A 17,141-nucleotide genomic window follows, 5' to 3' on the forward strand; every position below is an offset into this window, starting at 1 on the left:
CAATCGTATATATATATTTACATTCTTTTTCAGATTTTTTTCCATTATAGGCTATTACAAGATATTTGACTGTGCCACTGTGTGCTATACAGTAGGACCTTGTTTAATTTGTATATAAAATTTTTATTTTGTATTATTTTATATTTATTATTTATATGTATGTTACTTATATTTATACATAAAACTAGTTCTTTTTTTTAACAGTATAAGTAGAGGAATTTGATACAAAGAAGGTAGCTTTGGTAGAACTAGGTAGCTGGCCCTCTTTCCCAGCCTCTCAATCTCCCTCTCCACCAGTTCTGAATATAATTATTAGTGGCTCTCCACTAACAATTGGGATACAGAGCCAATCTTTACTTAATTTAGTCATATTTTTCTAGTTAAATGAATTGCAATCCTCAAAATGAATTTGTCTGATCTTCTTACTCATCTCTTTCCAAATTTTGTTAACCTTCTAGCCACAAAATCCTTGAAGCCACTTTCCTCACTTGTTTTTAAATTTCCAGAGCTTCACTTAACCATTCAAATGGACTTAAATTCAAACATGACTTGTCCTTAGCCATCTAATTGGATGGATAGGTTTAGTAAATGTTCCTGCATTGAAAGCCATTCACTCATTTAAGGAGTGAGTGCAGGTCCTGTGCCAGGGGATCTGATGGGAAAGACTGGCCTGCGCCTTGCTTCCCCATGGGCCCCTCTGTGTGGGCTGCAAATGCTGGTCCTCTCTGGGAGCTGGCCCAGGTCGGCCAGCACTATATGCATCGCTCTGAGCATGCCAGCCAGAACTTCAATAAGAATTGTTATTTTTGAGGACATCAATGAGATCATGTAGAGCATGATTCCCTTTGTTCATCTTCTATGAGTAACTGGAACTCAGATTTCTTGGAAAGCTCTCCATAATAGCAGGAGAAAGTGTGGATGGCCTAGAAAATCAGGTGGATGTCTATGACTTGAAGCAGTGAATAAGGAATCATCTAAGGTTTTATACCGGATATAAAATAAAGCTGGATGTTTCAGGTGAAAAGACTTGCAGAGACATTATTTATTAATAGAAAGTATGTGGCAGCAGTAGATAATAGTAAGAAACTCAGTGTTTCAGTCATGGAGGATGGAGACCAAACTCAGGGAAGGGAGAGTATGGGAGGACCTGAGAGCTATTTCCTAGAGAGACTGTAGAAAGCAAGGGCAGAACTAGTGGCAGAAAATATAGCATTCTTTCAAGCTGACACCATAGTTTCCAGGAGGGAATATTATGAAGAAGGAAATTTATTCCAAGTGTTCCCAAGAATACCGAAACAATGAGCAGGAGTTGGGGACTACCAGTCTAAATGACAGAAGGCTGCCATTTCCCCTCTTGGTGGCTTTATGACTTCACAGAAATTACTTAACATCACTGACCACCACCTCCTGTCTTTCCAGTAAGTACCAGTTCTCTGGTACTTACACGCCAATAATTCTTCAACCCCACTGGGGTCTCCTAGGACCTGAGACCCATTACTTTCCACTCTCTGTCTCTCCCCTCCTATCTCCACTTTCCACTTTTCCATCATCGTAGGTATCTGCAAACAGCTTCAACACTCTCCCCTCTCTCCATCCATTATACTAACCTAGAAAACCCCATACCGGTGATAACCCCAACTCTGACCCTGGGCCTGTACTCAGGAGCTGATTGTTGCTGGAATAACGTCACACATCACTGACTGCCTTCACATTAATCTCCTGACTAGACAGGTACTCTGAACATGCACCCCTCATGATATGATCAAAGTAATTGTATTTTTGTCTCTTATCATCCTTTTAATGCCAGGCTTCCCAGGTGGCGCTAGTGGTAAAGAACCCACCTGTTAATGCAAGAGATGTAAAAGATGCTGGTTCGATCCCTGGGTCAGGAAGATCCCCTGGAGAAGGAAATAGCAACCCAATCCAGTATTCATGCCTGGAGAATCCCATGGACAGAGAAGCCTGGCGGGCTACAGTCCACGAGGTTGCAAAGAGCTGACACAACTGAAGTGACTTAGCACATGCCCAATGATCTCATTCTCTTACCCTTAATATTTGGGCTTCCCTGGTGGCTCAGCTGGTAAAGAATCCACCTGCAATGCAGGAGACCTGGGTTGGGAAGATCCCCTGGAAGGGAACAGCTACCCACTCCAGTATTCTGGCCAGGAGAATTCCATGAGGGGTCGCAAAGCATCAGACACGACTGAGCAACTTTTAATTTCATCCTCTTAACATTCATTTCTGGAGTAATCTCCTTCCCTCACTTTTCTTCTCTTAGGAAGTAAATAGCCTTACAGTCATGTAAGTCAACCCAAACAGTCTTGCCTCAGTGATAAGAATATCCAGACAAGGCTCAGTGTTGAGCCCTCCCACCGTCCCCACGTGGGAACAGCTTCATCACTCTGCTCCCTCCTCTCTCCCTGCTCATCTCCTCCCCTCTTCGTTAACCATGGTTTGGGACCCACCACAGAGGAAGGCCAGAGGAGGAAAGAAAGTAGTTTGTGAACTGGTACTCTTGAAGTATGGTTTCAAGCCCTCTGGTGCCAGCTGGCACTTTGGTTGGCTCTGGTAAATGAAGGAAGCCAGTGCTCTCAGGGGCTGTGCCGTGTGATGGTTATTTGGAGGTTTCCCGTTGCGTAAGCCTGACTCAGAGGAAGGCACCTCTGCTCTACATGGCTGCTTATGATTTCCTCCTCAGCCTGTGTCGGCCAAGGTCTCTCCACCCCTTCCAGACAGCCCTGTTGGACAGGACCTGAGAAAACAGCACGCCGGCTCCCTCTCTAGCTCCTGGCCCACAAGAAGCATGTGTAACCCTTGTCAGGGCACATTCCAGGAATGAGATAGGTCCCCATGCAGAATGCCCTGACCAACAGAGCAAGACAGCCCTCCTCTGGCCTCCAGGTTTCCACGCCCACAGTCTGCTGTAGCTTTTCCCAGTGTCCTCAGGCCTCTCTGCTTCCAGCTCAGGGAACATGACTCAAAGCTGTCCTGGGGGGCACTTTGAAGCCCCTTCAATAGACTTGGGTTCCAAGTTAGCAGCCTCTCACCTGACCACCCAAATGGAAAGAGGAATTTCTCACCTTATCATCAGCAACTTTTCTCCAAAGAGTTCCCTCCTCTGGGCTCTTCCTCTCACTGTCTGCTCCCTTATGAGCTCCTTGGTCTGGCTGAGGATTCAATCAAGGAGTTCTGGAAGAGTCAGACCATTTTCTTATAGATCTCCAGAGGGCGATTTAACCCCTCACCTGGGATTTCACATCTGTTGTATCTTGTGGCAGCTGATTTCACGTCTATTCTATCTTGTTGCCAAGTCAAAACTTCATTTTTAACAACTCATTTCACTATAAAAAACACTCAATACCACCCAGAAATTCACAGTTCACTAGTCAGCATGCCGCTGGCCTTCCAAGACAACACAAAAGTCAGGGAAATGGTGTCTGAAATTGCAGAAAGTGAAAGTCACTCAGTTCAGTTCAGTTCAGTTCAGCCACTCAGTCGTGTCCAACTCTTTGCAACCCTATGAATTACAGCACGCCAGGCCTCTCTGTCCATCACCAACTCCTGGAGTTCACTCAGACTCACGTCCATCGAGTCAGTGATGTCATCCAGCCATCTCATCCTCTGTCGTACCCTTCTCCTCCTGCTCCCAATCCCTCCCAGCATCAGAGTCTTTTCTAATGAGTCAACTCTTCACATGAGGTGGCCAAAGTACTGGAGTTTCAGCTTTAGCATCATTCCTTCCAAAGAAATCCCAGGGCTGATCTCCTTGCAGTCCAAGGGACTCTCAAGAGTCTTCTCCAACACCACAGTTCAAAAAAAAAAGTTGCTCAGTCTAGTCCAATTCTTTGCGACCCCATGGGCTATATTCTCCAGGCCAGAACACTGGAGTGGGTAGCTTTTCCCTTCTCCAGGGGATCTTCCCAACCCAGGGATCGAATCCAGGTCTTCTGCACTGCAGGCAGATTCTTTACCAGCTGAGCCACAAGGGAAGCCCAAGAATACTGGAGTGGGTAGCCTATCCCTTCTCCAGCGGATCTTCCTGACCCAGGAATCAAACCGGAGTCACCTGGGTTCAAATCCACTGTCTGCCCATGTAGTAGCTAGGTGACCTCAGGCAAGTTATTTAACTTCTCTGTATCCTATTTCCTCATCTGAAGAATGGGCTCCAAATATATTTACTTTCCCCGAATAAGGAAAACTCATTTAAAGGATTAAATGAGTTGACGCCAACAAAGTGCCTAGAACAGTCCCTGAAGTCTAGTAAGTGTTCAGTGGGTATTAGTCATTATTACGATCTCCTCTCTCCACTCATCCTCCTCACATTTAATGACTTTGCATCATATTTTATTGAAATAATGAGGCACCAGAAAGGGATGCCCACTTATTTCTTCCTGCCACCAAATCTACCAGCATGCCTGCTTCTTCACTAATATTCTTTGTTTCTCTCTGCCCACTAAAAATATCCCTGCCAACTCCCAACTCCCAGCCCAACCTGCTCAAGACCCCATCCTGTTCACTGTCAAAACCTCTTTGACTTCCTCCTTTCTCCACTGTCACTGACTTTGCTGGCTGACAACATGCAGACATTTTTAAAAACAAAAGCAAAAAAAGCTCCAACCCTTCCTCAACCCCACCTCCCTCCAAAGACTTTGAAGGATGGGGTGGGAGAATGGAAGAGAGACTTCACATCTCCCCCATGGAGCTGCTAAGAGAGAAAAACTAATAATGGCAAATCCTAAGCACAAAAACATAAGTGTTAGCCGCTATTATTGTCGCTGTTGCTATTATTCTTGTCAGTTTTCATTTCAGTGCTTGCTACCAGAGTGCAATCTCTTAAAAAGATATTTCAGGCAATGATTAAGAATCCAAACTTAAGATACAATCCGGGGACTTCCCTGGTGGGCCAGTAGTTAAGAATCTGCCTTCCAATGCAGGAGAGGTGGGTTTGATCCCTGATTGGGGAACTAAGATGCCACATGCCTGGAGCAACTTCAGTTCCCCATCTAGAGAGCCCGAGGGCCACAGCAAAGACCCAGCTTGGCGCCCCCCAAAAAAACCCCACAAAAACCCCCAAACCAACCAACCAAACAAAAAAATCCCTAATTATCATTAAGGAAAACAAACTACAATCCACATACAACTTCCCTGAAGTAAGTAAAGGGCTTGTAATACAACCTGTTTCCACTCCAACGGACACCATCCTCCTCTACCTGTCAATTAGCAGCTTTAATGATCTCACCCTCTTACCCTTAATATTTTTCATTCATGTTTCTACATATGAAGGGACCATATCTTAAACATTTCAGAAACAACTTTGTTCTTCAGTCGTTTTAGAATATTGAATTTGCTTGCCTCCATCCCCTCTCCCAGCAGAACCCCCACCTCCACCCCTAGCCACATCCCCAGCCCACCCCTGCCCAGTTTCTGATGCCAGATCTCTTTAGACTTAGATGAGCTGACCCCTTTGTGGATGCAGCAAAGATGAGAAGTCTTCAGACAATATTTTCTCAATTTACAGCCTATTTTATTTCCTCGTTTTACAATCTAAATGTGAATACTTAGAAAGATATTAAACCTCCCTACCCCCTAATAGCACAGCCTCACATCAGTTTTTGTGTTGGAAGATCTTCAAGCTCATCTTGGCACCCTCCTGACAAAGGGCTGTCTCACTCTCTCTTGGCTGCTCTCTGGTAGCACCGATACTCTTCCTTCAGCTCCCAAGTGTTTTTGTGGGGTCCTTTTACATTTCGAACACCGATTTCATTCAGGATTTCCTTCAGGTACACCACAGGTTGCATAGTGATGTCAACCAAGTCCTTTATGTTATAATACTGGTGTTTCTCAAAGGCAGCAAATAGCAAGGTTAACACTTGGTCTTTATCCGCCTTCACTCTCTTTCCGGTTTCTTTCTTTCTCTTCTCATATTCAATATTGTACTGATGATTGGCAACAGGTTTATAATTGGTCGTGACCACCTTCTCCAGTTTCTGTACAGTCCTGGCAGGTTTGGAAGCCCCCTCTATTTGCATCCTCTTCAGCCTCATGTAATTTTCACTGGGAGCGGGTCTGCATTCGCCGCGATGGACCACGGTTCCTTGCAGGGAAAATTGATCCGGCGCATGCTCAGTCAGCACCGTGAGGACCTGCCCTCTGTCTGTTTGCAAGAGAAACTGATGCTCCGTGGGAGCGTGGACCGGGGCCGGTTGTCCATCTGTACCCCGAATGTCTGTAAGTTCCTTATTCAGAGTAAAGGAGATTTCCGATTTCCCTTGATTTGTGGCAATCTTCAGCTTCCCTACTTCACCGCTTCCAGAAGCTTCCGACCACTGCTGCGATAGGTACTTCGGTACCTTCACCAGCCACATCCGCTGGTTCTGTTGGATTCCCTCCAAGTTGAGTGGAATCCTCTGGGGCTTGAGTCGGCTGCCTCCGGAGGCCATGAGCTGAGGGTGTAGAGTTAGGAATGCAGGGGAAGCAAGAAACCAAAACCAGCTGGTGGAATCCAGAAGCCTAGAGAGGAAGCAGGAAATACACGCACATTCAGAAGTGTTCAAAGATGGGGTCTTAGAATCTACAGAGTGCTATGCTGTTAATTTCAACAATTCTACAGTTATCAGATTATTCATAATAAAGGGAAATGGCAAACCATAAAAGTGGGGAGTTTGATAACTGTGTGGCACAAGCTGAAGACGCAATACTTCAGCAACTAAAATTACAGGAGCTTCAATCTACCAATGTAGGAATTTTTAAGATGCAGTCATCCCTAAACACCTACCCTACCAAGCTTCCCCTCTGCCCTGATCTAATTTCTCCGGAGCACATGAGATATCCTAGATACTTTATATATTTACATATTCATTATATTATCCTCTCTCTCTCCCCGCCTCCAGACTCTAAACACCATGAAGGTAGAGTTTATCGCTTGCTCTTGGTGTTTAATAATTTTGTTTATTTCTCTGAGGGAGGCAGAGAGAGCAAAGAGTGAGCATGATTTTACAAAAGGAAACCAGGAGGGAAGGCCCTTCCACCAGGCTGAGACTCACCAGTGGCAGCAGAAAGCTGTGTCGAGCAAGGCTGGCCAGGGAGGATGCTCTCTACTGAGTAGGGACTCACTCAGGCTCCACGCTGCCTCTCCCGGGAAATGAGAACAGAGTTTCTCTGCATGGCCCTATTTATTGCCACTGGTAGGGAGTCCTTGATGGGATTAGGTAACAACCAGACTGAAAATCCAATCACCCTGATTCAGTTATGGGTTTTCCCCCAAACATCTACTAAAGCATAATCCTGAGGGTGGGGACCTTCTTGGTTTATTTCCTCCACTGAACCCATTTTCTTTAATTCTCCAGTGTAGGGACAGTTCAAGGGAAGACAGTTTGCTGCAGCATCTTTAAAAAGGCAGGAGATGCAGGTATTTTGAGGAGTTGTGGGACATGTTATTCCCAGTCCCTGACCAAGCACTTCCACTCAGAATTAAAATTGCTCTCAGTGGGGCATTCCAGCGATTAAGACTCCATGCTTCCAAAGCAAGGTGTGTGTGGGTTGGATCACTGGTTGGGGAACTGGGGTTTTATTTTTCAGCTTGAGCTGCACGCCCCAGGTGTGGCTGAAAAATAAAAATGTAAGAAAAACAAATTGCTCTCACTACCCTCTGGCTGCCCTGATAGCTCAATTGGTAAAGAATCCGCCTGCAGCGTGGGAGACCTGGGTTTGATCCCTGGGTGGGGAAGATCCCCTGGAGAAGGGAAAGGTACCCACTCCAGTATTCTGTCCTGGAGAAATCCATGGACGGTATAGTCCATGGGGTCACAGAGAGTCAGACAGGACTAAGAGACTTTCACTTTCACTTTCTTTCACCCTCTAACTGAATGTGGAAAGTCTTTATTTCCTTCCCTGGTTGCCCCCTTCTTAAAACGCTCTCTTTCTGTGGTTCCATGACACAAGCTCGTGGGTTCCTTCCTGCCTCTCAGACTGCCATTTCAGCCTCCTTCCTGGGCACCTCAGTGTGTCTTGGGCCGTAAATGCTGCCTATTGGCTCAGGTGATGTCCTTTCTCATTTGACACACATTTTGAAAACTATATTTCAGCAGATGCCTCTCGAAAGGGCATCCATAGTTCAGCTCTCTCTCCTGAGCTTCTGGTAGGCCACCCAAATGCCAACTGATGTCCTCAACTGTGCATGATTCCTAGTAAGTCAAAACCAGGAGCCACGCCTCCCCAACACCTCAAAAAAAAAAAAAAAGAAAGAAAGAAAGAAAGGAAAAAACCTACTCTTCCTATATTCCCCTTCCACCCCGTCTCCTAAACTGGATACTTGAGTGTTAAGCTTACTTCTCCCCATGTCTTGCTCCAGTGGGCCAGCAAGTTCTACCTATTCTGTCTCCTTAATTCATCTCAAGTTTCCCCCTCTGTGATTTTCCTCTCCTGGTTCAGTGCAATATCTTTTCTTCTGAACCCAGTTCCTCCTGTCCCTCCATCCCACACGCTGGAGTCAGAGTAGTGTTTCGAAAGCATGATTCTAAACATGCCTTTCTCTTTCTTCATAGATTTGGGAGCCTCCCCATATGTCATAGAATGAAGGCCATTCTGTCTAAGGTGGCTTCCAAAGCCTTTCCAGAAGGGACTGCTGCTCACCATCATTTTTTGCAAAATCTCCCTAATTCTCAGCTAATTCTCCTTCTCTTCACCATCTGCCACCACCATCTGCCCTGCCCCACCTCTAAAACTTTAAACTCAACCAAATTCTCATTCTAGTGCAGGGGCTTGTTCCCTTGTGTTTCCATCCCATTTTCCAGTAGTCATTTAATGGAAAGAGTACAGACTCAGGTGCCAGGATTCTGGTCTTAGTATTGTTATTCCAATGCTGAGTGGCCCTGGGCAAGTGCCTCCGCCAATCTGGGCATAGTTTCTTCTTGCTTAAAATGGAGGTAATGTCCCTACCTGGTGAACTTCCAATGAGATAGTGAGCAAGATGTAGCAGCATCTAATGCAAAGACTAGAGGGAGGGTCTAAATTCTCCTTGACCCATCCCCCTGCTCCAGGTCCTTCCTCCCCCATTCCCAGTACCTCTAGCCCATTTGAGCTAAATTATTGTCTGAGGGGGCTTCCCTGGTAGCTCAGCTGGTAAAGAATCCACCTGCAATGCAGGAGACCTGGGTTTGATCCCCGGGTTGGGAAGATCCCCTGGAGAAGAGAATGGCTACCCACTCCAGTATTCTTGCCTGGAGAATCCCTATAGACAGAGGAGCCTGGTAGGCTACAGTCCATGGAGTCGCAAAGAGTTGGACATGACTGAGCGACTTTGACTCACTCACTCACTCATTCTTTGGAGAGCAGGTCAGTATTGGTACTTCCTTCACGTTCAGTCCCTTTCCTGGGCTTTCCCATGGTGGGGAGACAAGAGGCTCCGTGCAGGTTCTGACCATGCTAGTCAGGGATAGAAGGTACTTTTCAAAAATGGAGAGTAGATACCTCCAGTGCCTCTATCTAGGGTGGGCTCTAATAGCCAGAGGGACCCCCTCCAGGCCCTCGAGAATCCTCCCACTTGACCCACTCCCTGGTCAACCTGGGACTGTTTTTGTGATCTCTGGATTGAATTTTGTCCATACCGTGCCCCTAACTAACTGTTGAGGGACTTTGGGCAACCCTTTGAGCCTTTGTTTCTCTATTTATAAGATGGAGAAGGCGTACTCATGGATCTTAAAGGTATCTTCCAAGTCAAAATGCCACAGAATTTAGCACTGCCTGTTGATGGAATCTGAGTCATAAAGGCATTAAGCACAGAAAGAATGCTGAACACTGAACCCATCACTTCTCAACCCAGAGTTGTGCAGAAGGAGCTGCCCTGTCTCCTTCCTGCTCGATGGCTCTTCGTCTGCCCAGGTTCAGCTTTTGGCTCGCTTCCTGCCTCCTGTCCTGCCTTTGTCCCTGTGTCGTCCCTGTCTCTTCACCCGATGCCTGCCTCAGTCACCAGCTACTCAGACCACACTGGTCCCCTTCCTACTACATGCCCAGACCATCTCCCTCCTCTTACTAGTTTTTCCCTTTCCTGCCGGGAGCCAGTGTGAGGAATCCCGCCCGTGACAAGGTCATGAGGAAGGAAGCTGACATGCGCAAGGCGTGCTCAGACTTCAGGGGCCCCTCTGGAAATTCCTAAGCATGTACCCCAACAAAAATCTGCCGGGTTTTGTGCTCTGCTTTTCCACTCTTCTGACATTCTCTGGAAAAAGTCAATTCAGGGCTTTAGTCTTCTGCATTTGAAAGAGTGTTTCAATCCAACAACCCCTCTGATGGCTTTTTAGCCTGCCTGCAGGACTCGTACAGCTGCTCATGTGATTGTTTGAGGCCTCCTGACCGCAGGAGGCACAGGAAGCTTAAAACATCCTAGGAATGTAGGGGCTTCCGAGGAGTCAAAATCTTTAGAATAGGACTGATGAAAAGTTTCATTTGTTGAGTCAATGCTTGCTGCCAAATTTTCATATCCTTTATTTTTAGATATAGTTGGTATATAGAAAAACAAGTAGTAGACCTTGTATTAGCAACATTAGATCTTTGAGTTAAGTACCTCCTTTGTTATAACCCACTGCACCTTTGTTCTATAGAGATGTAACTTTAGCGCTTTAAGGAGATGTAGATTAAAGAAAAACACTTCAGAGGAAACAAAATTAACATTCATTAAGGAAGAGAGCCAAAAAGTGTTAACAAGCCTCTTGGCCAGAAGATAATGTAAATCACCTGAGACCTTTTGTATACAAAATGATATACGGAAAGAATCTGGGTTTCGAACGCTACAGAATTTTGTGTTACCCATTGATCTCCATGTTTTATCAAAAGTATAAAAGGCCTTCTGAACAATAAAGGATGGGACCAGTTTCTCGGACCAGTTTCTCGAACTAGTCTCTCGGCCTGGTTTCTTGGGAATCTGGCTCCCCCCGTGTCTCTGTCTCTCGTCTCTCCCTTTCCCTCCCTCCGCTCTTTACTTTAATTTCAGGCTGAATCTCCACCTGGGGCGCGGAGGCCCGCCAAATCTACTTACTTGCCCTGGCTGTTAAGACCCGCGCGAAAGGGAGCCTAAGGTGAGGCACCCTTAGATATTCAATCGGGCGCCGGTGGCCCAACGTAGATGGTGCAAATTCCTTGTCTGGAATTTCATTGGTCTTCCGCGTAACCCAAGCTATTCAGCCCTGTTCCTCCACTTAATCTTCCTACTACACTATAGTTTCTTAATCTAATCTTATATCAATCAATAAATAAGTTTTTCTCACGCCAACGCCGTCCACCTTTCGAATTCCCTGGATCCACCAGGGCTGGATCACCTCTACCCTGGTCTATCCCCCTGCTCCTCCTACCACCCACCTTCCCCTCTCCCTCTCCCTTCCATTCGCTGCCCCTTCCAACTTGTTCCCCTCTTTTCTGACACACCTGCCTTGAACCTTGCCCCTTGCCCCTCCTCCACACCCTGCCTCTTCCCCACCTGCGTGGATCTTGGGCCCACATAAGCCTCCCTTGCCTCTGCTGGGACATCTGCCCCAACCACCCCTCACCAGGCCTGATGATCCCCACTCTCCATCATGGGCGTCCTGTCCCTTCCAGTGGGGCACCTGGCCCCTCCCGGAAGTCCTGAGAATGTGGTCTGTAGCATCCTGGTGACCTGGGGGACACTGGATGATGGCGAGCAGACACACAACCTGGTGGGGCAGCTCCCTCAGGTAAGAGTCTCTTTCCCAAGATGGGCTACTTTCATGTAGACAGCTACTTTCATGTCTTGGTTATCTTGCTGCCTGAGTTTAGAGTGTCTCTATTCCCACTCCTTAAATCAAATATAAATGGAGATTGTATTATTTTTATTTTTTGTTTAATATTTATTTTTACTTATTATTTATTTGGTTGTGCCAAGTCTTAGTTGTGGATATATTTTTTGAGTTCAGTTCAGTCGCTCAGTTGTGTCCAACTCTTTGCAACGCCATGGACTGCAGCATGCCAGGCTTCCCTGTCCATCACCAACTCCTGGGGCTTGTTCAAACTCATGTCCATTGAGTCAGTGATGCCATCCAACCATCTCATCCCCTGTCATCCCCTTCCCCTCCTGCTTTCAATCTTTCCCAGCATCAGGGTCTTTTCAGATGAGTCAGTTCTTCACATCAGGTGGCCAAAGTATTGGAGCTGCAGCATCAGCATCAGTCCTTCCAATGAATATTCAGGGCTGATCTCCTTTAGGATGGACTGGTTGGATCTCCTCACAGTCCAAGGGACTCTCAAGAGTCTTCTCCAGCACCACAGTTCAAAAGCATCAGTTCTTCTGCGGTCAGCTTTCTTTTAGAGTCCAACTTTCACATCCATACATGACTACTGGAAAAACCAAAGCTTTGACTAAACAGACGTTTGTTGGCAAAGTAATGTCTCTTCTTTTTAATATGCTGTCTAGGTTGGTCATAGCTTTTCTTCCAAGGAGCAAGCGTCTTTTAATTTCATGGCTGCAGTCACCATCTGCAGTGATTTTGGAGACCAGGAATATAAAGTCTGTCATTGTTTCCATTGCTTCCCCATCTATTTGCCATGAAATTATGGGACCAGATGCCATGATCTTAGTTTTCTGAATGTTTTAACCCAACTTTTTCACTCTCCTCTTTCACTTTCATCAATAGGCTGTTTAGTTCTTCGCTTTCTGCCATAAGTGTGGTATCATCTTCATTTCTGAGGTTATTGATATTTGTCCCGGCAATCTTGATTCCAGCTTGTGCTTCTTCCAGGCCAGCATTTCGCATGATGTACTCTGAATAGAAGTTAAATAAGCAGGGTGACAATACACAGCCTTGATATACTCCTTTCCCGATTTGGAACCAGTCTGTTGTTCCATCTCCAGTTCTAACTGTTGCTTCCTGACCTGCATACAGATTTCTCAGGAGGCAGGTAAGGTGGTCTGGTATTCTCATCTCTTGAAGAATTTTCCACAGTTTATTGTGATCCATACAGTCAAAGGCTTTGGCATAGTCAATAAAGCAGAAATAGATGTTTTTCTGGAACTCTCTTGCTTTTTTGATAATCCAACAGATGTTTGCAATTTGATCTCTGGTTCCCCTGCCTTTTCTAAATCCAGCTTGAACATTTGGAAGCTCACGGTTCATGTACTGTTGAAGCCTGGCTTGGAGAATTTTGAGCATTATTTTGCTAGTGTGTGAGGTGAGTGCAATTGTGGGGTAGTTCAAGCATTCTGTGGCATTGCCTTTGGAATTGGAATGAAAACTGACCTTTTCCAGTCCTGTGGCCACTGCTGAGTTTTCCAAATTTGCTGGCATCTTGAGTGCAGCACTTTCACAGCATCATCTTTTAGAATTTGAAATAGCTCAGCTGGAATTCCATCACCTCCACTACCTTGTACACAGTGATGCTTCCTAAGGCCCACTTTACTTCACATCCCAGGATGGCGGGCTGTAGGTGAATGATCACACCATTGTGATTATCTGGGTCATGAAGATCTCTTTTGTACAGTTCTTCTATGTATTCTTGCCACCTCTTCTTAATATCTTCTGCTTCTGTTAGGTCCATACTGTTTCTGTCCTTTATTGTGCCCATCTTTGCATCAAATGTTCCTTTGGTGTCTAATTTTCTTGACGAAATCTCTAGTCTTTCCCATTCTATTGTTTTCTTCTATTTCTTTGCATTGATCGCTGAAGAAGGCTTTCTTATCTCTCCTTGCTATTCTTTGGAACTCTGCATTCAGATGGGTATATCTTTCCTTTTCTCCTTTGCCTTTCGCTTCTCTTCTTTTCACAGCTATTTGTAAGGCCTCCTCGAACAGCCATTTTGCCTTTTTGCATTTCTTTCTTGGGGATGGTCTTGATCACTGCCTTGTGTACACTGTCATGAACCTCCGTCCATAGTTCATCAGGCACTCTATCAGATCTAATCCTTTGAATCTATTTGTCACTTCCACTTATAATCATAAGGGATTTGATTTAGGTCATACTTGAGTGGTCTAGTGATTTTCCCTACTTTCTTCAATTTAAGTCTGAATTTGGTAATAAGGAGTTCATGATCTGAGCCACAGTCAGCTCCCAATCTTGTTTTTGCTGAATACATTTTTAAAATTTGTTTAAATTGATTTATAAATTTTATTATTATTTTTGGCCACACTGAGAAGCTTGTAGGATCTTAGTTCCCTGACCAGTGGTTGAACCTGGGCCCTCTGCACTGAAAACACCAAGTCCCTTTAAAATATAACTAAGATCTGATACAGATAAATAAACAAAATGTTAAAAAAAATTCCAGTCACTCCAAATCCTCAGGCAATGCTGACTGACATTTTCCCCTATAGATGAGTCTCGTGTGGCCTAGAATTTCACATAACGGTACTTACTCTTTGTGTCTGGTGTCTTTCTTTTAGGGTCCTGTTTCACCATCCTTCTGTGCTATTGCATATACCACTGACTCATTCTGTTTGGTGCCGAGTGGTATCCCATTACATTGATTTGCCACCAATTGCTTATCCATGCACATGTAGCGAGATATGACTGTTGTCAACTTGTTGCTTCTCATTCCAAATCTACCCTTCATTACCTGCTCTCTGATAGCTGGATAGCCCCCTTTATGGATTTCTCCTTCGCAGTGAGAACAGTATTAAGCTGTGTCAGTAGATGGCAATGGAGGGACACTGCAGGAAGAAGCTTTCCCTGGGTCTCATGTGCTCCGTTTCTCTTGCAATTGCCCTGCTCCCAGAGGCAGATGCCCAGCAGCATCCATTAACATTCTGCTCCAGCTGCGTGTCCAGAACATGCCTGTGAACTCACAGCTTGTGCCCACCTCACTAGAGCCTCCCACAGTGGACTCGGTGGTCCTCAGGCATCATCCCAGGGATGAGCAGGTTTCCGACTTCCCTGTGCACCCACCTGCCAGCCTCCACCCAGCAGCTCCCTGGAAGGCTGTTTCCTCCAGACATGGGCACAAGTGTCCTAAGCCTTCACCACTCAGCCTGAAAGTAGGTTCCTAACCTGGACTCTCCAGGGTTTCCCTGCAGCCTCTGCCATCAGAACCCCAGAGGGATGTTTCCTACTGGCCTGGAGGCTATGGATCAGGCCTGGCCTGGGTTCCTAGCACACCTCATATCACAACACATGTTTTCCAACAAATTTTGAGTGCCAGCTTGAAGGAGAGGTCGTCTTTTCAATTTGTTCCTTCCTTGGACACTCCCTCAGCTTTAGAATATTCTGTATATTTCTCTTATCACCTTCTCTAACACTTAAAGAGTTAATAATTTTTAATATTAACATTCCCTTGTTCAAGTAACTATGTGGTCTCTATTTTTTGATCGACTGCTGACAGCTATATTAGGCATTTGTGTTGTTTCCAACATGGGGCTATTATGAATAAAGTTGCCATGAGTATTTTTGTCTTTGGGTGGACATAGCCTTTCATTTTTCCTGATAAATAGCTAGAACTGGAATTGCTGGGCCCACATCCAAGGAGTGGTGGCTGCGCTGGTGCAGGATGACCTAGAGGAGCTATCCCACATTGAAGGTCAGGAAGGGGGGCAGTGAGGAGACACCCTTCGTCCAAGGTAAGGAGCAGCAGCTGCGCTTTGCTGGAGCAGCCGTGAAGAGATACCCCAAGCCCAAGGTAAGAGAAACCCTAGTAAGATGGTAGGTGTTGCAAGAGGGCATCCGAGGGCAGACACTCTGAAACCATACTCACAGAAAACTAGTCAATCTAATCACACTAGGACCACAGCCTTATCTAACTCAATGAAACCAAGCCATGCCCATGGGGCAACCCAAGACAGGCGGGTCATGGTGGAGAGGCCTGACAGAATGTGGTTCACTGGAGAAAGGAATAGCAAACCACTTCAGGATTCTTGCCTTGAGAACCCCATGAACAGTATGAAAAGGCAAAATAATAGGATACTGAATGAGGAACTCTCCAGGTCAGTAGGTGCCCAATATGCTACTGGAGATCAGTGGAGAAATAACTCCAGAAAGAATGAAGGGATGGAGCCAAAGCAAAAACAATACCCAGCTGTGGATGTGACTGGTGATAGAAACAAAGTCCGATGGTGTAAAGAGCAATATTGCATAGGAACCTGGAATGTCAGGTCCATGAACCGAGGCAAATTGGAAGTGGTCAAACAAGAGATGGCAAGAGTGAACGTCGACATTCTAGGAATCAGCAAACTAAAATGGATTGGAATGGGTGAATTTAACTCAGATGACCATTATATCTACTACTGTGGGCAGGAATCCCTCAGAAGAAGTGGAGTAGCCATCATGGTCAACAAAAGAGTCTGAAATGCAGTACTTGGATGCAATCTCAAAAACGACAGAATGATCTCTGTTCGTTTCCAAGGCAAACCATTCAATACCACCGTAATCCAAGTCTATGCCCCAACCAGTAATGTTGAAGAAGCTGAAGTTGAACGGTTCTATGTAGACCTACAAGACCTTGTAGAACTAACACCCAAAAGAGATGTCCTTTTCATTATAGGGGACTGGAATGCAAAAGTAGGAAGTCAAGAAACACCTGGAATAACAGGCAAATTTGGCCTTGGAATGCGGAATGAAGCAGGGCAAAGACTAATAGAGTTTTGCCAAGAAAATGCACTGGTCATAGCAAACACCCTCTTCCAACAACACAAGAGAAGACTCTACATGTGGACATCACCAGATGGTCAACACCGAAATCAGATTGATTATATTCTTTGCAGCCAAAGATGGAGAAGCTCTATACAGTCAACAAAAACAAGACCAGGAGCTGACTGTGGCTCAGATCATGAACTCCTTATTGCCAAATTCAGACTTAAATTGAAGAAAGTAAGGAAAACCACTAGACCATTCAGGTATGACCTAAATCAAATCCCTTATGATTATACAGTGGAAGTGAGAAATAGATATAAGGGCCTAGATCTGATAGATAGAGTGCCTGATGAACTATGGAATGAGGTTCATGACATTGTACAGGAGATAGGGATCAAGACCATCCCCATAGAAAAGAAATGCAAAAAAGCAAAATGGCTGTCTGGGGAGGCCTTACAAATAGCTGTGAAAAGAAGAGAAGTGAAAAGCAAAGGAGAAAAGGAAAGATATAAGCATCTGAATGCAGAGTTCCAAAGAATAGCAAGAAGAGATAAGAAAGCCTTCTTCAGTGATCAATGCAAA

General features: G+C 45.4%; 1 pseudogene across 1 annotated transcript; it reads right to left on the reverse strand.

The window, feature by feature from the left end:
- LOC102185054 lies at positions 5,503-7,141 on the reverse strand (annotated as a pseudogene). Its single transcript, XR_001295542.2, has 2 exons — positions 7,044-7,141; positions 5,503-6,510 (listed from the first exon to the last, which is right to left on the reverse strand). The product of XR_001295542.2 is annotated as a general transcription factor IIF subunit 2 pseudogene (transcript).

The sequence above is a fragment of the Capra hircus genome, chromosome 3 (assembly GCF_001704415.2).
Source record: "Capra hircus breed San Clemente chromosome 3, ASM170441v1, whole genome shotgun sequence".
NCBI lineage: Eukaryota > Metazoa > Chordata > Mammalia > Artiodactyla > Bovidae > Capra > Capra hircus.